At 37.2% G+C, this 26675-nt stretch overlaps 1 protein-coding gene across 11 annotated transcripts in view; it reads right to left on the bottom strand.

Moving 5' to 3' along the window:
* Positions 1 to 26675, bottom strand: part of DISP1 (dispatched RND transporter family member 1) — a 225100-nt gene that overhangs the window by 71637 nt on the left and 126788 nt on the right. For 2 of the 11 annotated variants that reach the window (XM_069545421.1, XM_069545426.1), the window contains exon 1: positions 1003 to 1170. The exons of 7 other annotated variants lie outside the window; for them this stretch is intronic. The gene's annotated coding sequence lies outside the window, so the exon portion shown is untranslated. Of the gene's footprint in view, positions 1 to 1002; positions 1171 to 1199; positions 2152 to 26675 lie in introns of those variants that run through there. 2 more of the 11 variants (XM_069545419.1, XM_069545422.1) reach the window with 2 other exon arrangements.

Raw genomic sequence — 26675 nt, 5'->3', positions numbered from 1 at the left:
AAAGTATAATAATTTTTTAAATGATATTTTAAAAATAATGCCAAGACTGTTTAATACTTTAAAAAGTAGAAATGTGTCAGCAGACATTAAAACCATGGGAAGTGGTAAAGCCACTGTATACCAGTAGAACATTCTAGAGTTTATTTACACAGTTTAGTGACTTCCCAGCCATCAAAAGGAACTGGAGTTTTCTTAAGTATAAATACTATTATCTAAGATAACCCTCTTGAGGGTAAACAGGACATATTCATTCTTTTCTTTTCAACAGGAATACCTATTACAGAAAATTTTAGCAAACTGTAAAGTATGCTGTCCATTTTTTACATTATCCCTGAAAAAATAATTTATGTTCTGTCCATGATTTGCATGATATACTCCAGTTTTTGCAAATATTTTACCCACTTGGTTTAGAAAATTTTCACATTTTGCTACAAAACGTAAAAATATTTCACAAGTTAATCTAGTTTGAAATTTTCTACCAGTCACATATAAAGCATCCACTTTAATTCTGAGCAAAAGTAAACATGGCAAATACATTCTGCTTTCTACTATGGGTAATAAATCCAATTATAATGTAGCTCTTATTGCCACCATTAAAATGAACATAATACATGAAACATTTAATCATCTCAAAAACAACTTGAGAGTGTAGAGCAAGCTCTGTGTTTAAAACGAACATTGATAAAAATTAAACTTGCTATGGAAGCTTGGCTCCCAAGCTTAGTTCCCAATTTCTCTTTTTAAAAGCTGGAAGATGTTAATATTTTATTATTTTCTTACAACATTTAATTCACAAAAAGTAATTAAAGCACTTCCTACAATTCTACATCTATTTTTTGACCAACTGGCAATGAGAGAAGCATTTATTTTCTGACTTTTCTGATTAGAAAGTGATTTAAAAAGAAGCTCAAAGCATGAAACAGCTAAGCAACTTGACATCTGAGGTTTCTTTCCAACTTCATAAAGAAAGCACATTAGAATAAACCTTAAGAAACAGCTTACCTTACCCTACTGTGCTAGACTAACATTCAAAACACTTCATGAGGCATTTTAATGCATTCGGATGCCGTTCAAAGCTTACACTGAAAGAAAACTGTGAACTAGAATTTTAAATTTAATCTGAGAAGCACACAGCAAAGTTCAGCTTTAAAAGAAATTCTCCCCAAATACATTCACAGCAGCGTGAGTAAATGTATTACCTTTCTGTTAAGAGAAGCACGTTCCTGGTTCGGTTTGGTCTGCAAGTGACTGCAGTAGCAACAGCCGAAAGTGGCCGCACGAGCACAGCACAGCAGAGGGCGACCAGAGAGTCGCAGGAGCAGCTCCTCGAGCGGCAGGACAGAGCGAATGACAAGCACATGCAGAGTGCTTTGAATTAGGCATGTCAGGGGCTGGGACTTTCGAGTTTGCTCTCCTATAGGACAGGAGACGTTCTCTCCTACTTATTACCCTGGGGGCAAGGTCTCGGTAATGGTAACAGCTGGCATACAGAGGGGCTTGATCTGAGCACAAGGTCAGCAAGCCAGGATATGAAGCTGACATGTAATTTCTAGCCTTTTCCTGCTTCTACAGGGAAATTGCACGAAGGACTGTTTTTAGTTATAACTTCCTTTGATCTTTTGGACTTAAAGTTACTTAGTAGATTAAAGCCATGTTAGCTGACATTATTTGCTTGCTTAGCCTAACTTAAGTGTTGCAGATTCAGTTTTCTGACACATAGGGCTACTGCATTTAAACTAACACAAATAAACACCAATCGTGTTTATTTCCAAGTTCCGGGGATTCTTGTGTTCTTTCACAAATGGCTCTTGAGACTGCTTTTAAGGCAGAAAGTTCATAGTTTTTCAAAGAGACAGCCTTCTTTATTAAAAAAGAAAGTATTATTTAAAGCAGTTTTAAGTGTTTCTCTTCAATTGTCCTTAACAAAAACAGTTAGATGAATTTGACACTGCTTTTTATAAATTTGTGGTCCTGTTGATGCCAGTATTTAAAATTCCATGGTCACAACAACATAAAAAGCTTATAAATACCTGCAAATAAATGCTTTAAAATTACCTATGACAGCTATCAGCAAATAAGAGATAATTTACTGAATCCATGAAATCTAACTTTTTATGACTTTAATAAAAATGTGTAAACAACTTTTACAATGGGCTGTATTGATAGCAATTTCAAAGTTAAAGAAGGTAATACAAGCAGTCAAAGAAAAAAATAGATGAAATTGGGCTTCATCAAAATAAAAAACTTTTATATATTGAACACTATCAAGAAAGTGAAAAAACCTTTTGAATGGGAGAAAATATTTGCAAACCACATATCTACGAGGCTAGAAATCATAATATATAAAACTTACAACTCAACAATAAAAAGACAAATAATCCAATTTAAAAACAGGCAAAGTTTTAGAATAGAGACTTTTCTAAAGAAAATATACAGATGGCCAATATATACATAAAAGGATGCTCAGCATCACTAGTTATTAAGGAAATGCAAATTAAAACCACAATGAGAGACCACTTGACAGTCACAAGGATACCTAGGGCTTCCCTGGTGGCTCAGAGGTAAAGAACCTCCCTGCAATGGAAGAGCCACAGGAGACTCGGGTTTGATCCCTGGATCAGGAAGATCCCCTGGCAGAAGGCACGGCAACCCACTCCAGTATCCTTGCCTGGAGAATCTCAAGGATAGAGGAAGCTGAGTCGCAAAGAGTTGGTGACTAACACATGATAGCTACAGTCAAAAAAAGAGAGGAAGGAATAAGGGAGGGGGAGAAGAAAGGAAGGAAGGGGAGAGGAAAGGCAGGAAAGGAGAAGGGAAGGAGGGAGAGAAGAAGAGTTGGCAAGGAAAAACTGGAACATCATACAACATTGGTGGGAATGTAAAACAGTATAGCCACTATGAAAAACGGTCCAGCAGTTTCTCAAAAAATAAAGAGTTACCATATGACACAGCAATTTTACTCCCAGGTACAGTTGAACCTTATTATTTGTGGATTCCATATTTGCAAATATGCCTACATGCTAAAATTTGTTTGTAATCCCCAACAATCTTCTTGGTGTTTCTTAGTCCTTCAGTGTGAACATACAGAGAATAGGGGGAAATTTGAGTCCTCTAACACACAAGTTCCCAGGTGAGGTTCAGCAAGGTGACATACTGCCTTCTTGTTTCAGCTCTCACCCTGAAAACAAGTGTTCCTTTTGCAGTCTATTCTGGTGCCACGTTTTTCACATTTTCGTGCTTTTTGTTGGCAATTTCACTGTTTAAAATGGTCCTGAAGCGTCATGTACAGTGTTGTTTGGAGTTTCAAAGCTCAAGAAGGCTGTGATGTGCCTTATAGAGAAAATACATGTGCTCAGTAAGCTGTATTTAGGAGTGAGAAGGAAATGGCAACCCACTCCAGTGATCTTGCCTGGAGAATCCCATTGAGGGAGGAGCCTGGTAGGCTACAGTCCATGGGGTCGCAAAGAGTCGGACACGACTGAGTGACTTCACTTCCACTTTATAGTGCTGCTGGTATGAGTTCAGTGTTAATGAGTCAACAATAGATATTAGATACGTGCTCAGTCATGTTCAACTTTTTGCACCCCATAGACTGTTGCCCACCAGGGTCCTCAGCCACAGAATTTTTCAGGCAAGAAACACTGGAGTGGGTTGCCATTTTCTGCTCTAGGGGATCCTCCTGACCCAGGGATCAAAGCCATGTCTCTTGTGTCTCCTGCATTGTCAGGCGGATTCTTTACCAACTGCACCAGTGAGGAAGCCCCATATAGTTGGTAAGATATCTTTAAACAGAAACACACAAAAACAAGGGCATGTACTGATTGGATGTCACAAATGTGACCAGAGGCTTGAAGGAACCTAAGCCTGTATTTACCTGCAGAGCAGTGACTTAGCATGCGTTAATGCAGTGTTTGCAGAGACTTTAAAGACTGTAACTACCACAAATAAGGTGAATCAACTGTATATACCCAGGAGGACTAAAAATGTTATGTTCATGAAAGAACTTATAACTAATGTTCACAGTAGCATTATTCACAACAACTAAGGCATCAACTCAATTCAAATGTCCATCAAGTGTTGCATGGATGAACAAAATGTAGTGCATGTATACAATGGAATATTATTAGACATAAGGAGGGATAAAAGCACTGATATATATTACAACATGGATGAACCTTGCAAACACTATGTGAAGTGAAAGCCACACACAAAAGGTCACATATCATATGATCCATTTGCATGAAATATCCAGAATAGTCAAATCCATACAGATAAAGTGTATCTATAGATTAGTAGCTGCCAGGGGCTGGGGGGCAGAGACAGAGGACAGAGAGAGTGACTGCTAACAGGTACTGAGTTTCTTTTGGGGTGACAGAAATGTTCTAGAATTAGGCAGTGCTGATGGTTTTGTAACTTTGTAAATACACTAAAACTCACTGAATTGTACACTTTAAAATAGTGAATTTTATGATATGTGGATTTTACCTTGATAGAGAAATGCTTGTGTACATGCTAAGTTGTTTCAGTCATGACCAACTCTTTGTGACCGCATGGACTACAGCCCACCAGGCTCCTCTGTTCATGAGATTCTCCAGGCAAGCATTCTGGAATGGGTTGCCATTTCCTCCTCCAGGGGATCTTCCTGACCCAGGGATTGAACCCGCATTTATGTCTCCTGCATTGATTGGCAAGTTCTTTACCACTAGCGCCTCCTGGGAAGTTCCTGATAGAAAAATAAGAAAGGTATAAAATTCTTGGAGAAGGAAATGGCAACCCACTCCAGTATGGAATAGCCTGGAGAATCCCAGGGACGGGGGAGCCTGGTGGGCTGCCGTCTACGGGGTCGCACGGAGTTGGACATGACTGAAGCAACTTAGCAGTAGCAGACTAGTGGTTCTCAAACCTGAGTGTGCACCAGAACCTTCTAGGAAGTTTGGGAGAAGGCAGAATGGCTACAGCTCATTCCCAAAGATTCTGATTCTGAGGATCTGGGATGGGGCCTGAGAATTTGCTTTTCTGAAAGACCACCGGTGATGCTGACTCTGCTGGTCTGAAACCCACATTTTGAAAACCAGTGTGTTAAAGACAATGTATAAGCTTCTGGAGGGCAGGAAAGGTAACTTTCACCTCTGTATCTTCTAAATTTCCCTTAAAAAGAGCCAATCTTGGGGAAGAAAAAGAGGGTGGGCGGGATAAGAAACATTTAATCAAGTAAATATATTGAAAGAGTCAGTCCTTGCAAACTTATGGTATGCTGACTTCATGCCTTATGTATTGCAAAGGCTGTAACACCTAAAAATCTACCCCAGAGAATTAAAGAATTAAAATCCAAATCAAAACTACAGTGAGGTATCACCTCACACTGGTCAGAATAGCCATCATAAAAACATCTACAAACAATATATGCCAGAGAGGATATGGAAAAGACGGAACCCTCTTGCACAGTTGGTAGAAATGTAAATTGATACAGCCACTGTGGAGATTTCTTTAAAAACTAGGAATAAAACTACCATATGACTCAGCAATCCCACTACTGGGCATATACCCTGAGAAAACCATAATTCAAAAAGACACATGTACCCCAATATTGATTGCAGCACTATTGATAATAGCTAGGGCATGGAAGCAACCTATATGTCCACTGACAGATGAAGGATAAAGAAATTGTGGTACATATATACAGAAGAATATTACTCAGCCACAAAAAGGAATGAATTTGAGCAAGTTCTAGTGATGTGGATGAACTCACAGCCTGTTATAGTGTGAAGTAAATCAGAACGAGAAAAAAACAAATATTGTATATAATGCATAAATATGGAATCTAGAAAAGTGATACTGATGAGCCTATTTGTAGGGCAGAAATAGAGATGCAGACATAAAGAACAGACTTGTGGACACAGCTGGGCAAGGAGAGGGTGGGACAAACTGAGAAAGTTCATTGAAATGTACACATTACCATGTGTAAAACAGATAGCTAGTGGGCAGTTGCTGTGTAACATAAGGAGCTCAACCTCGTGCTCTGTGACAGCCCAGAGGGGCAGGACTGGGTTGGGCGATGGGAGGGAGGTCCAAGAGGGAGGGAATATATATATATTTATGGCTGATTCACAGTGTTGTATGGCAGAAACCAACACAACATTGTAAAGCAATTATCCTCTAATTAAAAATTAAAAAATTTAAAATTAAGGTATTTAATCATTCTTTGGTCATCTGAAAAGTACTTTGTTTTAGTTTAGTAAAAAAGCTAACCCCATTTCACTACGCTCATCATTCTAAGATATGTAAACAAAGGTTCTAGAGTGTGGATCCCATAAATTACTCCAGGAAACCTCTTAAATTAGTTAAGGTGCACAGAAACCAAAGACTTGAACTCCTAACTCATAAATATGTAAACTCTTATTTCTCCTTTTACCAAAGGCACTAATTTGTACATTTAATCACTTTATTTTAAAATGGTCTATGTTATATTGGATGACATCCCTTATACGTGAATTTAAAAAGAAATGATGCAAATAAGCTTACAAAACAGAAACGGATTCACAGTCTTAGAGAATGAACTTATGGTTGTCAGGGGTGGTTAGGGAATTTGGGATAGACATATATACACTGCTATATTTAAAATGGATAACCAACAAGGACCCACTGTATAGCACAAGAACTCTGCTCAATGTTATGTGCCAGCTTGGATAGGAGAGGAGTTTGGGGGATTATGGATATAGGTATATGTATGGCTGGGTCCCTTTGCTGTTCACCTGAAACTATTACAGCATTGTTACCTGGCTATTCCCCAATTCAAAGTAAAAAGTTTTTTAAAAATGGGTCTGTGTTGAAGGAAACCAAAAAAAGAGAGGATCTATGTATATGTATAGCTGATTCACTTTGCTGTACAGTAGAAACTAGCTGAACACTGTAAAGCAACTATACTTCAGTAAAAGTTAATTTTTTAAAATGGGTCTACATTAAAATACAGTTACAATTTAAAGTACACTTTTTGTATTGTCATGTGAAATCATTATTTTATAGATAATCAGGATTATTTCCAATCGGTTTGTATGTTTCTCAACATATTAGAATGAAAAAGAAAACACTAGTAACCTTACAAAGTTCTGATGTTTTCTGAAAACAAAATCCTAGTTTTTCTCAGATCACATTACTTAGGTATCTTTCTTCATTACTAGGAAGACAGAACAGCACAGGAGAGGGACAGAGAGACAAGAACTAGCCGGAGACGCACAACAGGTGGTACTTTTTAAAAAGTGAAAGAAAAAAACACCCACTGGGTAACAAACTCTTCCACATCTGACCTCAGTCCAGAATGTGATTCCAGATGTTGTTATATTTATTGACATTTAAAAGTCCCACCTATTAATCTTTGTGTGTGTGTTAAGTTTCAAAATAGCTGGCTGTGAATAAACTGCAGTCTAAGGTAGATGGGAGAGTTCTGCTTCGGCCAGATTTCTATTTCAGTATGGTCAAGTCAATAGCTTTGTAACTGGAAAGTACAAGTTCAGAAAAAGTAATGACAAGAAAGTTCTTCAGATAACATCCTACCTTGTGTTTTAGCGTTTTTAGAGAACAGACTGTTAGGTACATGACAGACTTCAGCCTGGAACATTACGCTGCTCAAGTCAGAGTCAGAACTGGTAACTCAGTGGAGTCCTGAGGTGCAGTGTCAGCTCTGCCACTCACCAGCTCTGCACCATGAACTAGTCACTTGATCCAGAGCTTAGGACCTCCTATTTATAAAGTCAATGGGGGCTTCCCCAGTGGCTCAGAAGGTAAAGAACCTGCCTGCAATGCAGGAGACTTAGGTTCGATCCCTGGGTGGGGAAGATCCCCTGGAGAAGGGAAAGCAACTCACTCCAGTATTTTTGCCTGGAGAAAATCTATGGATAGAGGAGCCTGTGGGCAACAGTCCATGGGGTCGCAAAGAGTCGGACATGACTGAGCAACCAACATGTTCACTTTCATACCTTAGATGAAATAATCTCACAGGTCCCTCCTGACTATGAATTCAGTTTTTATGAATTTGCATATCACTCAAATGGATAAAATGAACCACAGTTTTACTATTCAAATTTGGATTAAGAAAAAAACCTATACTGTCACAGTTGAATCAGTGAGTTTGGAGTAAAAACAATAAAGTAAGAAAACTGGAGCAGAAACAAAATAACCATAATGCTAAAATTCCTTTCCATCAAGATGGAAATATGTGCATCAGTCTTACATATTCCTCTCACCTGATAATTCACATTTAAATATCTTACACCTTCTTTTCACACCTTATTTCCTGTTGAAAACACTATCTTTAAAAACTACAACGCTTACAAATGAAAATGTGATGACCCTGCTTACCTTCCACGGTGCGACCACTAAGGAACTTGAGGGTGAACCTCTTCACCCGTCTTTCGCTCTTCACTCCAGCCCTGGAGTCCTTACCAAGGCCTCTTCTACTTTTCCTTGCTTTGCACTTCCTTGATTCAGATTTTATGGTCAGCATTTATTTACTTTACAAGCCTTCTACTGGGCTGGCCCTTCGAAGGTCTCCCCTCAACTTGCTTTCCCACTATCTTTCCTTCCTTCCAGGTTTGGGAATGCTACTGAAAAAAGTCATTAGACAGGAAGGCGGAGACCTAAACCAAATGCAGACTCTCACCTCTGGAGGTTTCCCCAAGCTGCTGAGATTCATCTCATCTATCACAGATTCTTCACCAAAATCCCCACAGGGACTGCTGGAAATCTTTCCCATGCTCCCTATCTTTTAACCTTCTCCATGAAAAATACTATCTATTTTATGAAAAAGAAATGACCATGAGTGCTTGCAAGTAGTATCATCTCTACCTCACACTTCTTCTGGAACTCATCCCTATCTTTCACAATGTCCATGCCTCTTTCCTAAATTAACTACTTACATACTAGGTCTGTGCTACCCAATGCGGTAGCCAGTAGCCACATGTGCTACTTATATTTAAAGTAATTAAAATCAAATGCAATTGCCACATTTTCATGTGCTCAGGGCTACCCGCTCAGGGCTACGTGCTCATGGCTTTTGCACTGGACAGAGCAGAGAAGAGAAGATGCCCATCACTACGAAGGCTCAGTGAACAGCTCTCCTCTAGATCCACCTGTTCCAGATTGCTTTGTTTCTTTAACCTGTCTCACCCTTCCTCCCCAAGTCCATCTACAACTCTTTTCCCCCCAGAAACTTCTTTATTTTCTTAGAAAAAAAATATTTAGTTTTTCCCACAGCCTAACCAAGTCATTCCTTGTCTTGGCCTGCTGGTGTTCAGGTCTCTCTCTTCCTTTCCTTTCACTGCCAGGCAATACTCAAGCCTCACTTCCTCTCATTCATTAACTTCTAACAATCTTGTGTGAGTGCATGCTCAGTCACTTCAGTTGTGTCTGACTCTTTGTGACCCCGTGGACTGTAGCCCACCAGGCTCCTCTGTCCTGGGATTCTCCAGAGTACTGGAGTGGGTTGCCATGCCCTCCTCCAGGGATCAAACCCAGGTCGCCTGCATTGCAGCTGATTCTTTCTCCACTGAACCACCTGGGAAGCCCAAGTGAAAGTCGCTCAGCAGGGTCTGACTCTTTGCAACCCCATGGACTGTAGCCCACCAGGCTCCTCTGCCATGTAATTCTCTAGACATGAATACTGGAGTGGGTTGCCATTCCCTTCTCCAGGGGATCTTCCTGACCCAGGGATGGAACCATGTCTCTCGCATCTGCTGCACTGCAGACAGATTCTTTACCATCTCAGCCACTAGGGAAGCCCCTAACAATCTTACTCACCATCTAATAGAACTGTTACTTCAGAAACAAAATTCCTTTCTCAATACTCATTTTCTTTACATGTCTTCATATCCCAACCCCGCTGGCAATCTCCTTTTCTCCTTGCTCAGTTCCCATCATTTTAACACTCACGACTTCTTTAACATCTATTCCATTTTCTTAGCAGATCCTCTGAACTCTCTTATTTTAAATCTCAGGCACTGTCCCAAGCCTTCTGTCACCTGTCCTTTCTGTTCTATGCTTCCTGCCTATGTCATCCCATTCAACTTCTTTCCAAGTTCCATTTTTGCAATGTTTGCTATCTAAGGACATTTCAATATATATGTCCTGCCAACAGTTCAAACTCAGTAATGTCCACTACAAATTATCTTATCATCTTCAAACAGCTTCTTGATTTTCCTATTTCTATTTACTCAGTCACTTAAGCCCCAAATTTTAGCTTAAATATTTATTCATTGAACACCTGACCTGTACCTTTGACCTTTATACCACTATCTACCCTTATTTATTTGTTCTCAAGATCTAGCCATTGTCACATAAGCCCTCCTTTCCTCTCCCTTTCCTCTCTTACCTTCTATGCACTGTGCCCTGGAATTATGGCAACAGCCTACTTGTTTAGGCACTCAATCATGTCCAACTCTTTGTGACCCCATGGACTGTAACCCGCCAAGCTCTTCTCTCCATGAGATTTCCCAGGCAAGAATACTGGAGTGGCCTGCCATCTTCTTTTCCAGGGAATCTTCCTGGATCAGGGACCCAAACCTCATCTTCTACACCGCAGGTGGATTCTTTACCACTGAGCCAGCAGGGAAACCTGCAACAGCCTACCAGACATGATCTAATCGATGGTACCCTAAAATTCCAATCAAAGCAACACAGAACTTTTAGACTTCTCACCATAACAGATAGATCTGATCAAGATGCGCCTCATCTAATGGCTCCTGCGTGCCACTAAGTAAAGTTTAAACACGTTACTTAGCTGGCATGCAAGACCCTCCAATGTCCGGGTCCTTTCCCTTCCTATTCAGTGCCCTTGTCAAACAGAATGTGCTTTAGCCCAAAGAAACTGGCACACAACCGCTCAGTGCTTATGCTCTTCCTTCTGTTTGCAGCGCTCTTTGCTCACATTTCCAACTTCCACCATCCCGTCCATTCTTTACAACACATGACAAATAACGTATCTTCCATGAAGCCTTCTCTGCTTGCCTAAGACAGGAATTCTTTCATCCTCTTCTAAGTTACATGACCCTGAGAGCGCTCTTGTGGCACTCAGCACATGTTAAGTTTTTATCATGGTCATTTGTACACATCTCTCACCCTCTTAATCTACACATAACAGCACAAGCTCTATTATAATTTTTACATCCTTCAAGAAGATCTAGTAGCTGGCGAGTACTTGACAGATACTTACTGAAGAAGTGATTTTTTGTTTGTTTTTACAATGTGTTACTATTACCTCTATCTTTTATTAAACAGAATAAATGTACCTTTGGAATGTAGTCTGCAAAGTAAAATTCAATACACAAAATCCTATTTTTCCTGCTGATTTATATGAGCCCCAAGGACCACGTCCACTGTGGTTGTAGGAAAGAAACAACAGCTGAGATTCAATATATTTTAATATGACTGCGACATGCTGTACTGTTCTCTGCTTTTAAACTCTGAGTACTAAACTTCTGCTAAATACTCAGAGATGTCAGTAACTGGCTTCTCACCCTGTTCTCCAAACCAGTAGAGGTCACTCCAGAAGCTAAGATGCAAGCTTATTCCTGGACAGGTTTTAAATTTCTTTTTGTCAAGTTTCTAAGGTAAGATTCTCCTTGGCATTAGCAAAAAATATTTTTAAGGAATGAAAATAAATGAGTTTTCCCCCACAGCGAGCCATTCAATTTAATGAACAGTAGACTTTCTGTTTAACTGTCGGCTGATCTTACTGTAGCAAATATGACTTCTGTGATAAAATGCCTTGGAAACAAGCATTAATTAATCTGAGAAATTTCTGTATTCATTACGTCCTTTGCTTAATTAGAAACCAGGTAATCATATGCATTTTCTCAACAATCCAGAAAGCATTCTGGTCATCCAGAATGAAATTTACTTATCAATCCATACACTACCAAAATTTTTAATGAAGATCAGAAGCTGGAAAATATATCTTAAGCAAAAAGCACAGAGATTAGTAACTTTCAGAGAAAATGAAGGCCTTTGTTCTGTGAAGAAAAAATATCTTACTATGCAATACAAAAAAAAAAATAGGCAAACATTTCAGCTCTCCTAAGATAAAAAAAAATTACTATCAAAAAGAACTTTTTAAATGTGAAAAATAACTCAAGCAGGTTAGTTTATTGTAGGTTTCACGTTGGTATTCTGGTGAATATCTTGTCTTGACATGAGCAGCATAAACAGCATGCTGCCTGAGAGCCTTTCTCCCACACAAGGCATAAAGAATGTTTCATATTTTAGAGGAGGAGAGGAGGCTCAGATTTGATAGTTTCATATAAAAAACAAGCTGGATCATTTCAGCCATAACAAAATAACTAGACTGTAGATCATCTGAGAATATAATCTTGTGATGTGTGATGATTTAGAAGCAAAGCACAGAGCAGTCACGGGCTCTGGAGAGGTTCCAAAATATTTTTGGTTTGAAATATAGGATTTCAAAATAAGATATTTTACCATAGATGCCCCTAACATGAAATATACTCCTAGAATGAAGATTAGTGTGTCTAAACTCTAATCTAATTAGAACATTATTATAATGGTTACAGCTGTATTGTTACTAAACCAGCAGTGAATCTAAAAATGAATGCAGTATGCATATGTTAGGAAGAATTATGACCAATAAATTGAAATTTCTCTGTAAGTTAGACTTCTAATATTGATGGAGAACATGACACCAACTTTCCTTATGTCATGAAATAAAAATACAGGCAAGTTAATTTTCCAAAAGTCAGAGTTTATTGGAAAATATGCGTCACTTGCGTACAAATACCTATCGTCATTACTAAAGGCTTTGATCAAGTAACACTATGACACACTGCATTCTCTGATATAAAATGAAATTGTATGGGAGAAAGTAAATGAAAATTCTAATCCTATTTTATTTACTTATACTTTTTGTAACATGTGGCAATATTATTTTTGGCAAGGAAAGAACCCTAAACTACCCAAACTCTAAGACAGAAGATATTTATTAGGGTTAGAAGATATTTCAAAAATGTAGCAGGAGTTGTTTTATATGATGAAAGCACACACATGAGATATTCAGTTCAAGCAGTTCAAAATTATGAAACTAAGGCTATGTGTGGCTTCAAAAAGTCATCTACATGAAATAAAATTCTGTGAGATGACTAAAAAAATTAGAAATAATGTAATAACAAGTGGGAAAGGAGTAAGAATACTTATTTCTATAAGACTGTAAGAATATGAGACATATACTAGAATACTAAAATACTCCATATAGGAGGGCAGTCAGATTCAAAATACAGATCTGGCTGAAAGAACTCATTTGTAAGTGGGTTATATTAGAATCTAGAATTAGTTACTATGGACAATAAAAGGTTATCTCTTTTTCCCATGTTATTTTTTATTTCTAGTGTTATTAACCTGCATAGCATCTACAGTGTTTTGTAACATATACAGCAACACTGATGTAAGTACTGAAAGGTAATTCATCTTGTAAACAGACAGTGTAAATTTACAGTATCAATAAATATAGTACTGTAGGAAAATGTATTTTCCTCATGATTTTTCTTAATAACATTTTCTTTTCTCTAGCTGACTTTATTGTAAGAATATGAATATAATACAAATAACATACCAAATGAGTGTTAACTGACTCTTCATGTTATTCATAAAGCTTCTGGTCAACTGTAGGCTGTCATTGGTTAAGTCTGGGGGAAGTCAAAACTTATACATGATTTTCCACTCACAAGGTGTTGGGGCTCCTAAACCCCATGTTGTTCAAGGGTCAACTCTAATTCTCTATGTTATTGGATTTAATTTGCTAATAATGTAATTCATTGATTTTTTTTTTAGTCTATGTCAAGAGATACTGATCTGTGGTTTTCTTTTTGTAATGTCTTCGTCAGGTTTCGGTATTAAGATAACGCTTGCCTCATAGAATGAGTTAGGAAATATTCCCTCTGTTTCTATGCTAGTAAAAGGTATCTTAATGTATTTAACATAGTAACTTATTAATAGCATCACAAATGCCACTTTAAAAACACTAAAACAGAAATCATCACCATGACTGGCACTCCTCAAGAACAAGGCATCTTTGGCACATTCATATAACCTCAAATGAAGAAAGTATAAGCACGCTCTAGATGGTCATTACCATCCCTGAATGGTGGACCTTTCTGGGCTGTCAGCCAGAATGGACCTCCTGGGTATGTACTGGTAAATTCTCTAGCTCCGGTGCTGGGAAGTGTGGACACAAGACAACTGTCCAATGCCCATTCCAAACCACCATGTGTGGGCTGTGACATGTATCATTAGATTCTGGCATCCCCCAGAACTTAAGATACTATAACTGGGAGTGGATGAAACAAGCCATTTGAGGCATCCTTAACCTTAAACATCTTGAGAGAGATAAGCCCACAACTTTCTTTGCTAACTTGTTCCAGGTACTCATATAATCCAAGATCACAAAACTTCTGACAAAAACATAGGGAGAAAATATTTAAAGCAAATTTAAATATTTCTATTCCTTTATAGTAAAACTCAAAACCTAATTATATATTAAAAATTACCATGACAGATACTTAACAAGCATAGGTTCAAGCACTGCCTTTGCAAAGAAACACCAAAGGAGATAGGAATTCCATTACTCTAAATACAAAGCAACAGCAGCAAGGAAATAAACTTACACAACTACTGACATCAAGAAAGTACATGATTTATTAAGCAGATCACTGTATCTGAGTTCCACGTTATGTTAACAACAGAATACCACCAAGAAAACCTCTGCCTTAAAAAGAAACAGAGAAGTGATATTTATCAATATTTACCAACTTATCAATGTTATTATTCAGTATTTAGACTTCACAAAGAACTGTCAACGAAAGTGTCACACTACAGGAGAATGAAGGGTGAAAAAAACTGAGGAGTCAGAGAAACTGAACTAAATAGTTCTTTATTTCTAAATTATGGCATCCACCTTGTTAGTCACCCAACAGACTGCTTTCCTGGATATCTCAGTCAATGACCAAGAATTCCTAAGTATGTGTTTTACTTAATAGCCTCAAGTCACATTTCCTTACATAGTACACTGTCAACACAGCCGTCAGTCACAGTGAAGGGACATTACACACTCCCCATCACCATCCCTCTGGGATATTAGGCCATGCCGTGTTCATTCCTTTCTTTGCCAAGTGGAATGCCTTAGTAATATGCATCCACACCCTGTTGGCTTTGCAACAAGTCAAACCCAGCATCAAAGATCCAACTCAGATCCTCTATACAGCAACAAGTAGAATAGTCACAAATTTCTAAAATGATCCCTAATCTTGCATAAAGCTAAGATACATCTTTTGCTTAGATCAAAAAAGCCCAACTTTTGGAAATAACTGTTTTTCTTAATCTCTGATTATTTGCAATGATGGTTACTATTGATACACACTTGACAACTAGTACTCAAACAGTATCCAGGACAGCTAGAGCTAAACTCAGATTTTATAGATCCAGAAGTATATGAAAGATACTCAGTCTTTGCTACTATGATCTAAACTTCCTTATGTATTTTTTTGACACTGTCAGAGATTAAATTTTACAAGCTCTGTCATTATGCCTCCTAAGAGGGGAACAATACTGGCAATGCTTATTCTCACAGTGATAAATAACTCTGTATCCTTGCCAAGAGGGTGAGTGAAAAAAAGAGAGGGGAGGTGAGAAGACTGAAAAAGGAGGTAAGGTCCTGGTGTTCATGTTATCTTATCTTTGAGGGCAAAGCCCCTTGAACTAGTCCAAAGGAAACTCGAATCCAACTTAATAATAATGCACAAATTTCACCAGGTCACAAGAAAAATACTTTTTTTCTGATCCCAACTTCAGAGCATAAAACTAATATCTCAATGGTATAATGCATTTTGAAATCAATTAAGTTTATATATAGAAATACACATTTATTCCTGTTTTCTGGTACTAGTATACATGAAAGGTTTTACTGTGGACATGTACAAGTCTCCTTAGAAGAGTTTTTATGTTTTAAAAGTTCCTTTAAAAAAATTAAATACTGGTCCCTTTGATCAAAACTAACTTCAAATAGAAGAGCAAGGAATTTTATAACAGCCCAAAGATTTTAATGATTTTCTCTGGATCAGCTGGCATCAGAGTAAGCCTATACTGATGTGGGTAAGAGAAACATGTAACAGTATTAGTTAGACGAGCAGACCATATCCATTTTTTTTTGTTTAGAATTTTTTAAAAATAGACTACTTCCATTTCAAGTATGAATTTGGGAGTAAAACAAGTTATCTCTCCTTGGCTCTGGAGTGTTTGTATTTCAAATTTCATAAAACTTATCTCTAAGATGAATGCTAAGAAAAGATTCTTATTTTATTTTTTATCTACTTTTAAACTAAATGTTTAATGCTAACATCATGTCACTTTTTTTTAAGACAAGTGTTTTGTTTGGTTTTGTTTTAAAAAGTAGAGGAAAAGAGGCAAAGGAAGACCAGCTAAGGCAGAATCTTGTGCTAAGCAAATAAAAAGAATATAGTTCAGGTAGTTTTAATATGCTATGAACCAACTTCTTTTTCAAATAAACTCTCTAACGTGGAAGCTCATATTTTAGATAATATGGATATAAGAGTAACATCTCCATTCTCTCTGCTCTTTACAGATACATACAAACTAACATGCGAAAGCAAATTATGTCATCCATGAAAAACAAATTTAATCCATTAATGTATTTGCTTGATTCTTAATGTTTTTTATAAAATGATTCACTTAATTTTATATTTCACTTCAAACTATTTCATAGCTAAGTTTTTAAAGAGAATACAAGTGATCAAGAATCAAGGAGAAAGGGTGTAGGGCAGTATTTTTCACATCAAAATAAATCTTAACATTCTAAGTTCCAGTCAATATTTTTTACTTTATTCTAAAACTCTGAAGTATAGTTCAAAGTTTTTTATGGTACAGTTGTGTTTCTGTTTTTAGCATTCCTGCTATAAAAATCTAGTTCTATGGGCTGAGTCCTGCACACTGTCTCGTATCCCAAGTGTCACGTCACTGCATATAGCGGCGAAACTTCATTCTTGCTCCCACTACCTCATATGTCAATACTCAGACATGAAAGCACTTTCCTATCACCCTGCTATTTTTCCAGCTCACATTCTTTAGTGAAACCTCAAATAACCAAATAAGTTCAACAAAAGTTTACTGAAGCTTAGGAATATAGTATGATTGCCATTTATTTTCTACTGCTTCATAAGTTCTGAGAATAAAATTAAAAGGAACAATTTGATTAATACATGAGTCAACCCCCTATAATTAACTTTAAGAAATCGCTTGTACAGAAAGAGAGTTCAACATACGAAGAAACTAAAGCCAATGGATAGTAAAGAGAGGAGTAACAGAAGGCAAATGGTAAAAGGAGCATGGGAAATGGAAAATGGCATAGTTCTGGGGTGACAAATTCAAGACATACACAAGTAATGGGGATGAAAAGGAGCAAGGCAGAAATGGAGGCAGTGAGAGAGGGCAATTGAAAGCTGAAGGGAAAAGAGGAAATACAGCACTGAAAATAGATACGGCAGAAGAAAAGTTAGGTGTTTCATGCTGTAATCTAACACAGAGTGGGAATCTTTGCTTTTATAAATAAAAACAATTTATTTGCTTTGCTTAATAAATAAAAACAATTCATCAGGAGAAAAAAATACAAATGAAGAAACTACAACATTCCACATAGCTACAGTTACTGCAGAGGTCTAATTAAGCACTCCTGTACACTATGGTTCCTCTTAAAATTCCAGCCGACTTTTTGTATAACCCCATAACATTCATTGTAATTGTGAACACACAGGAACTTGATTAAAGCACATTAGTAAGAGCTTATGAAAAACAGAGGACTACTGGACTACCAGAGATGGGAGTCAGCCTCCTCTGACCTATGGACAAGGGTCATATTGAGCGCTAACTCTTGTCTGCCACCATGCACCCACCCCTCGCTACTTCTTGAGGTGGCAATCACCACCTCACTTCTTCATTAAAATAATCTCTCCCATCTGCCAAAGAAATAAAAAGATATTTTTATAATAATAAAAAGATGCCACCAGATAATGGCATCCTTCCTTTTAAGAGTTCCTTAGCTTTGCTCTATACAGTCTCATAATAGTTGAAACAGAGTAAATCCACGTTTTCCCAGTCCTTTTGTTCAGGTTCCTTTATCTCCTAGGCAATTCAAACTGGAAACAGCAAGAGATTTTGGTTTAGAGAAGACAATCTCTGATACTATGATAACCTTATGATACCTATAGAGCATTTATTCAGTCTAAAGATCAACTTTGGGACAAAATGAAAAATAGGTTTAACTGTACATTAAAATAACATAAGAGAGATGGAGGCTTTCAAATAACCTACTCATCAGGAAAAAAGAAAAGACAGCTTGAGAAAAAAGAATTGACCAGAAAAAAAAAAAGGAAACCCACTAAATCAATTACTATTAAATCTTAAATAAATGTATATAGATCATTTATAGAATACAAATACTAGATTTTTGACTAGACAAAGTCAACTTTTTAAAAACAATGCTATCCCATTACTCTCGATACAAAGATTCCCTCTTGTCTACCAGAAGGGTTCCAAAAGGTTAAAAAGAACCTTCCCAATCATGTTCTTACATAAATTCTCAAGCCCAGCCAAACTATTCTCAAAATGAGTCTTGAACTTTATCACTTACATACAATTTGGTCATATTGCTCCTTCTCTCTCCCTACTCACCTCCACAACATTGACAAAGCTAACTTCTACCTATTTCTTCAAGGTACAGGTAATTTCCTTTTTTCGTTTTAGACTGCTCTGCCTCACAGAGATCATTCTCTCTTCTGTCTACTAAACAACTGGTTTCTATAACATGTATTGGATATTTACAGTGTTATAATAGCACATTTTTTTGTAGTGAGAATAATTAATATTCTTGTTTAATATATCATGTACACACATTCTCAAAGACAGGATTCCTACACCTTGCTGACATATTTAATCAACTTCAGTATTGTTTTGTATTTGTGCCCAAACCTTTCCTCTGGGATAACTTTTCTTATTGTTGAGTGCACCTTTAATTTAGTATTTCTTCTGGGGAGGTTAGGTGAATAGTGAACACTCTTAAACACTTGAAATTTTCTTAATTTTGCTATCATTCTGGAATAATACTTTAGCAGAATACAAAAGTCTATATATTCTAACAGAACTTTGAAGCTGTTAGTTCTCTGTCTTCTGGCATCTGTGTTGCCAATGAGAAATCTAGTATAGGTCTAACTAAGTCCCTTTAGGTAAAGGGACTTTTTCTCCCAACTGTTTTCATATTTTCTCCTTTGTTTGCTGCAGTTCTCCTATATTGTTTCTTGATGTGGATTTAGCTTTATTTACCCTGTTTAGTGTAGAGGGAAGGGGTGCTTCCCTGTTGGCTTAGGGGAAAAGAATCCAGCTGCAATGCAGGGGACTCAGGTTTGATTTCTGGGTCGGGAAGATCCCCTGGAGAAGGAGATGGCAACCCACCCCAGTATTCTTGCCTGGGAAATCCCATGAACTTTCCAGAAATCCCATGAACAGGAGAAGCCTGGAGGGCTACAATCCATGGGGTCACAAAGAGTAGGACATGACTAAGTGACTCAATAACAACCCTGTTTAGTAGCTGGGTGCACTTTTGATGTGATGACTCATGGCTTTCATCAATTCTGGAAAATCTGAGATAGTAACCTCCTCTGCCCTTTGAACATACTTATTTTACAACCTTTGTTTAAATTGCATAGTAGTGAATTCAATTCTAATTTTAAAAAATTTTTTGGCAATTTTTTAAAATTAAAAAAAAAATTTTTAAACTTGTATTTTTGGTAACTGCAGGTTCATTTTTAAATGGGAGTATTTTGTTTTAACCCAGTTTTTCTTTCTTCCCCTCTCCTGACAATTGTTTTTGCAGTTGCTTGCACTTGCTCCCTCTCCTAGCCGGATTTTGTACAATTCTTAGCTCTAAAACAGTCCAGACAATAACATTTAAAAACTATACCTCTACAGTGATATTAGGAATATATAGAGTCAGGAGACAAAATAACTCAGTTTCTGAACATTAAACTGTGCTTTTATCCTACTTTCTCCATTTAACTCACAGTTTCTAATAACACTATGGTTTCCCAAAGTTGGCAGTGCTGGCAACTTTTCAGGCTTCAGACACAATAATGGAAATCAGGCTGGGGAGAAAGGGTTCTCCTCACTCCACTCCTTCCTTTAAACAATAAGCTTGGCTCCTTTCCCATCTTCTGAGGAGCAGCTGAGCAACCTTCTGCCTTCTGGCCAGGAGCTTGGCAGGCTAACAGTTCCGGTCGTACCAACAACTTTCTATTTCTGATCACTTTCAGGTCATCTGAGATGTTTGTTTTGATTTTGAGTCAGCTATGACATTTTTGTTCTCTTTTTATATTTGGCCACTGCCATGTGGAGGATGGTGTTGAAACAAGTCCTTTTGGACCAAGCCTGACCAGAACTCTCCTGTATCTCTTGTCTGAACCTCAGTGCCCAGTATGGTGCCAAACACAGAAGAGATTCTCAATAAGTAACTTTCACACAAAAAGTGCAAGTAAATGTGTATATATGAAAACATGTCAATGGAATCTTGAATCACAATAGAGGAACACTAACACATTCATAAACACTTATAGTAGAATATGTTTTATTTGCTCTGATTAAAAATAACCATACTGTGCATGTCAATCACATGAATGTGATAACTTCCTGTGTAATTCATAATAAGCTTGAAATAGTTATAATTTTAAGAAAATGAGTGAGCTAATTGGCATAAAACAGTAACCACAGTGTCTGATTTATCTCTTCCTGAATCCCTTTGTTCTCTACATACAATATACTGATGGTGATATCATTCCAAGGAAAGTTTATCTTGAATCAGAAACAGAAATTAACATGCATCAATCCATACTCATTTAGCAAATTCATTCACATATCATTCCCAGAGGAAAGTCACCCCTAGAAGCTTTTTTGTAAGAGGAGTATACTCTAAGGAAGAAGAAAAGGTATTCCAAAGCACACCAAGAAACAACAGGATGCAATACATTTACAAAGTGTAGTACAATAACATCACAGAAAGTAGAGCTATTATCCCCAGGTATTCTTAAAAAAAGAAAAAAAAAGGAGAGGAAGAAAGAAAGAAAAAGAAAAGGTCAAAGAATAAAAAAATCCATCCAGGGTCTTGAGCACTGGCCAAGAGAAAATGGTCTTTGATTTTGGAAATGGTCTTCTGATTTTATTTTTCACTGGTACAGAGAAAGAAAGTTCATTAGATTACTGATTTCAAAAGAAATAATGTTTAAAAATATCCAATTGCCTTTAATTCTCTATCATAGGACCTCTCTGACTTAGAAGTTTACCTTTTAGGAGAATAAACACAGCAAATGGAAGTGTATTGTTCTGCTCTGAGCTAGTTTTGTTCCCACCATAACATAAAAAAGTTGACATTATACTTCATAAATAAGTCTTCAGTTACTACTGGCTAAACAGATAAGTGTCCTTTCACCAGCAATGCTGAAAGTCTGAGGTTACTGCACCAAAGTACAAACATCTCTACCTCATTTAAAACTCTGTACATTCAGTGATGAGTAATTTCAGCACAGCTACACTAGGTCATCAAATTGTTTTATCATTCAGTTTACAGTTGGAAATGACCTTAGTGGTCACCTCTTTTATAGAATTGCTAATCTCATGACTGTTAGCTATTACCTGATGAGCCTACTGATATCAGAATTCTCTAGAAGGTCCATTAAAACACAGATCACTGGGTCTTCCCCTTCCCTACTCCCCACCAGATCCTGATTTGTTAGTTTCAAGCTAGGGCCCTGAGATTTACATTTCTAACAAGCTCTTAGAAGGTGCTGAAACTGCTAGTCGAGGCGTCAACTTTGAGAAGCACTGCTCTAGCTTCTTTCCCTTCTTACTATATCCTACAAAGCCAATCAAATGAATTCTCCTCAGACCAGACATTCATGAAACATCTACCACTCTCTTACTAAAGCTACTCCATTTAATGTTCAGTTCAGTTCAGTTGCTCACTCTTTGTGACCCCATGAATCGCAGCACGCCAGGCCTCCCTGTCCATCACCAACTCCCGGAGTTCACTCAGACTCACGTCCATCGAGTCTGTGATGCCATCCAGCCAACTCATCCTTGGTCATCCCCTTCTCCTCCTGCCCCCAATCCCTCCCAGCATCAGAGTCTTTTCCAATGAGTCAACTCTTCGCATGAGGTGGCCAAAGTACTGGAGCTTCAGCTTTAGCATCATTCCTTCCAAAGAAATCCCAGGGTTGATCTCCTTCAGAATGGACTGGTTGGATCTCCTTGCAGTCCAAGGGACTCTCAAGAGTCTTCTCCAAAACCACAGTTCAAACACATCAATTCTTCGGCGCTCAGCCTTCTTCACAGTCCAACTCTCACATCCATACATGACCACAGGTAAAACCATAGCCTTGGCTAGATGGACCTTAGTCGGCAAAGTAATGTCTCTGCTTTTGAATATACTATCTAGGTTGGCCATAACTTTTCTTCCAAGGAGTAAGCATCTTTTAATTTCATTAGCCCCTCTATAAATCAAAATTCCTCATTCATTCTGACCTCATCTCTTGTCCAACCAAGCAAACCCTTTCACAATTCTGCCACTTCTGTTCACCCTCTGCAAGGAGGTTCTCTTTTTCTGCCAATAAATTTTTACTATTTTCTTAATCAATGGTTATTTATTCACTCACTAGTTCAATAAATATTTGTGAAGTACCACCATAGTGGGTACTATGGGTTAATCACTATGCTTGGTGCTGTGAAAAAAGCTGAGGTCAAATCTTCCATAATTAACCTTGAATCAACACCAAACACCCCATGACTCTAAATCTCTCTTAGAAATTAGATTGCTTAAACAATCAAAAACTTCTGACCCCCCAAAAGCATTTCAAACTGGTTTTTCCAGAAGTGGAAATGGATATACAATGAACCTACTATACTCTCTTTCCTGATCCTCTTATAAGGGCTTCCCTGGTAGCTCAGCTGGTAAAGAATCCACCTACAATCAGGAGACCCCTGTCTGATTCCTGGGTCGGGAAGATCCGCTGGAGAAGGAATAGGGGATCCTCTTATAAGTTAGAATCCATTGTAAAAAGAGTTAAGGATTTAATAAAAGATGCCATTACATATAAGCTGAATAGATTTGCAATATCTTCTCACGTAATAGGCTTTAAAAAAGTAAGTGCTAGTAATTACAAGTTGATGCTTGGTATTCTTTACAGATAAAAGAAAACTGAAAAAAGGGCAGAAAATAAACCTTACATCTTGTTGTCTCTGGAGTTTCACAAATCACACAACAAATGCTCAGAAGTTAGATAAAAGGATGAAACCACTCAATGTTCTTTAAATTTTTCATATAAAACATTTTTATAGATAACACTATAGCAATACATATTTAATGGTAACATTTTATTCACTCTTTTGAATCAAATATTTCTTAAATCCTCAAAGTCCTATGAGTACATTTTAAAATTTGCTTTTACTGATGCTTACTTAATTTTTAAATAATATTTATTCATATTCTAGCACAAATCTGAATGAAGTCATACAAGTTATCCAAAACTAATAACCCCATGGAATAAATGGAATTATTAATGCTAAAAGAAGCTTTCACACAGACCCAATTAAATCAATGTTATAATTTTATTAAAGTATGACAGAAGAGTCCATGTAAGTGCAATAAAGTTTAATGGAAACTCAGTCTGGTACTAAGAGTAGACATTATATTCAGTGAAAACATAAATTATAAATAAAACATAGTCTTATAGAAGTCTGTAATGTCTCAGAAATTAGCTAACATATACTTATAATCAAACTTATGCATTCAGAGTTTGCAGATAGCTACAGTGATGCTAGATACTGCTTATATAGTCTGCATCTGAAAAATGAAGTTATTCTTTAATTAGCTATTTCTATGCCGAAGTTAATGGTTGTTTGAAAATGAGTCTCATTACATGATTCTGTAAATGTACTCTGTAATAACTAACATTACCACACAGCTGTATAAACATATTTACTATGACATATTCTTCTACCACAGGTGTATATTTTCCATTCTGAGCATTACTAAGATGTATTTCATACTAGCCTGATTTGGAATTAACATTGAAGGGAAGAAATGTTTCTTAAATCATTCAACTAATACTAAAATAAAATGTTAACCCAACAGAACACTTACTATGTCATAATCCATTTTTGCATTTTTATGCTCCAACTTGTTCCTAAAAGGGTTTATGGCAGCTACTTAATTTCTTTATTTTAGAAATATTAACAATTAAATCCTCATCTAAAATGTCAATAAGATCAGCCTCAACATAAATTAGGATTTGCATTTACCAGCATACATCACTCGCAGCACGAGTATACTTTATATTTTTCTAGTAACATAGTAAAATATAGTTTAATAAGGTTAATAAACTACTCCAATAATATAATAAGTAGAAATCACTTTATTAGGACACGAGCCCCTGAATAAATTAAAGATAAATTATTCCTTCTAAATTTAATATAAGTATCATAATAAGAGAAAAGACTTCAGAAATGAACTTTTAGCCTCTTTTGAACAAGAATGCTAGTATTGGGCTTCCCTGGTGGTCCAGTGGTGAAGAATTGCCTTGCAATGCAGGGGACATTGGTTCAATCCCTGGTCTGGGAAAATCCCAGATGCCACAGGGCAACTACACCCATGGGCCACAACTACTGCGCCCTCATGCTGCAACTACTGAGGCTGGTGCACCTAGAGACTGTGGTCCACAGTAAGAGAAGCCACCACCATTAGAAGCCTGCACACCTCAACTAGAGAGCAGGCCCCTGCTCACCGCAACGAGAGAAACCCCACACACAGCAACAAAGACCCAGCACAGCCAAAAAGAAAAATCAATTAAGTAATTAATTTAAAAAGAATGCTAATGTTAATTGACAATGGAAAAGTCTAAAAATATGTTAGCATGTAAATAACAATAAATGGCTCAGTAATGACTTACAATGTAACAGACCAAAGACTGAATGATCACTTAAGAGCAGAGGCTTAGGAAGGCTCCCATAAATATATTTTGGAGATAACTTTTCAGCTTTGGAAAAATAAAAGAGATGAAAAACTTCACAATGGCAAGTAATCAAACACCTTCCATGTTTCAAGTGACTTCTAAGGATGTGTAGGCCTTTACATAAAGGACATGAGAATATTTTTCAGCCATTGTCCAACAACTATTAGCTTCATCTTCCCTGATTAGGGAAAGGAATAAGCAGACTCTTTTTCCTTTCCAGTCTAAATAACACAAGATCTTTAAAACCAGCTTATGGAGCTTTTGTTTTCTCTCTCATCCTAAAGGGAAAACACAATAACCCAGGTACTTGATAAAATAAAAACCTATGTTCCGAATTCTTCACGTCATTGTATTAGTAAATATATTTAAATATACAACTTTACATTTTAAAACTTACTTTAAAAAAAAACTTACTTTTTACAATTAATGCTTACTTAGACACAGCAACATATTTACCCATTTTTCTGTGCTCATATTGATTCTTGCATTTCACACTTTCCATCTGGGTTCACTTTCTTTCCAGTTGAAACATATGCTTTTGTAGCTCTTTTGGCAAAAATCTATGAATAGTATACATCTTCAATCTTTCCACATTTCAAAATGCCTTCTTTTCCCTCATACTCTTATTAAATATTTTCCTCAGTACTTTGAACACATTATTCCACAGCCTTTTGGCATCTGTAAAGAAGTCTGAAGTGAAGTGAAGTCGCTCAGTCGTGTCTGACTCTTTGTGACCCCATGGACTGTAGCCTACCAGGCTCCTCCATCTATGGGATTTTCCAGGCAAGAGTACTGGAGCAGGTTGCCATTTCCTTGTCCAGGCGATCTTCCTGACCCAGGGATCGAACCCGGGTCTCCCGCATTGTAGGCAGACGCTTTTACCATCTGAGCCACCAGAAGTCTGGGGTCAATCTTAATTTTCATTCTTGGTACGAAACCTATCTTTTGTCTCTGGTCACTGTTAATATTTTCTCTTAGAGATGACTATTTCATACCTTTTCTTGGCCCTTCATCCCTCTGACAAATCCTTCTCTGTCCTCATGTTGGGTTCATGACCTGGGTATCTATTTCACTACACAAACAATCAGAAGATAACTTCCAAGGCTTCCTGTCATCACAGCTACTCACCTACACAAATTCACTTTCTGCCATCTCCTCTGTTTCTGGAGGTAAACTGTTCTCTTATCTAGGGCTAACCATGACATATGTGTACAAGATACCATTCCTTGCACCTACTAAAGAACACTGTCAAGCAATTTTCATTTTCCTCATAAAATTTTCTCTTTCTACTGGACTATTCCCATCAGTTTACAAACATGCTTTTACTTTTCCCATTTTAAAATAACAAAACAAACCAAAACCTCTCTTGGTCCACATCTCCCTTGAGCTATTGCCCAAATCTCCAGACAAATCACCTAACTTCAGCTCCCCCTCAGTTCTCTGTTCATATAATTAGTTGAGATAATAACTTATTTACAATAAGATCATAGTTAACCTAATTGGAATCATATTGTGATCAATTAAGATCATAGTTCACTAATTTTATCTTGATCTCCT

The sequence above is a fragment of the Ovis canadensis genome, chromosome 12 (genome assembly GCF_042477335.2).
Source record: "Ovis canadensis isolate MfBH-ARS-UI-01 breed Bighorn chromosome 12, ARS-UI_OviCan_v2, whole genome shotgun sequence".
In the NCBI taxonomy this organism is placed as follows: domain Eukaryota; kingdom Metazoa; phylum Chordata; class Mammalia; order Artiodactyla; family Bovidae; genus Ovis; species Ovis canadensis.
The sequence above is the reverse complement of the archived record's forward strand: the minus strand, read 5'-3'. Positions and strand labels throughout refer to the sequence as shown.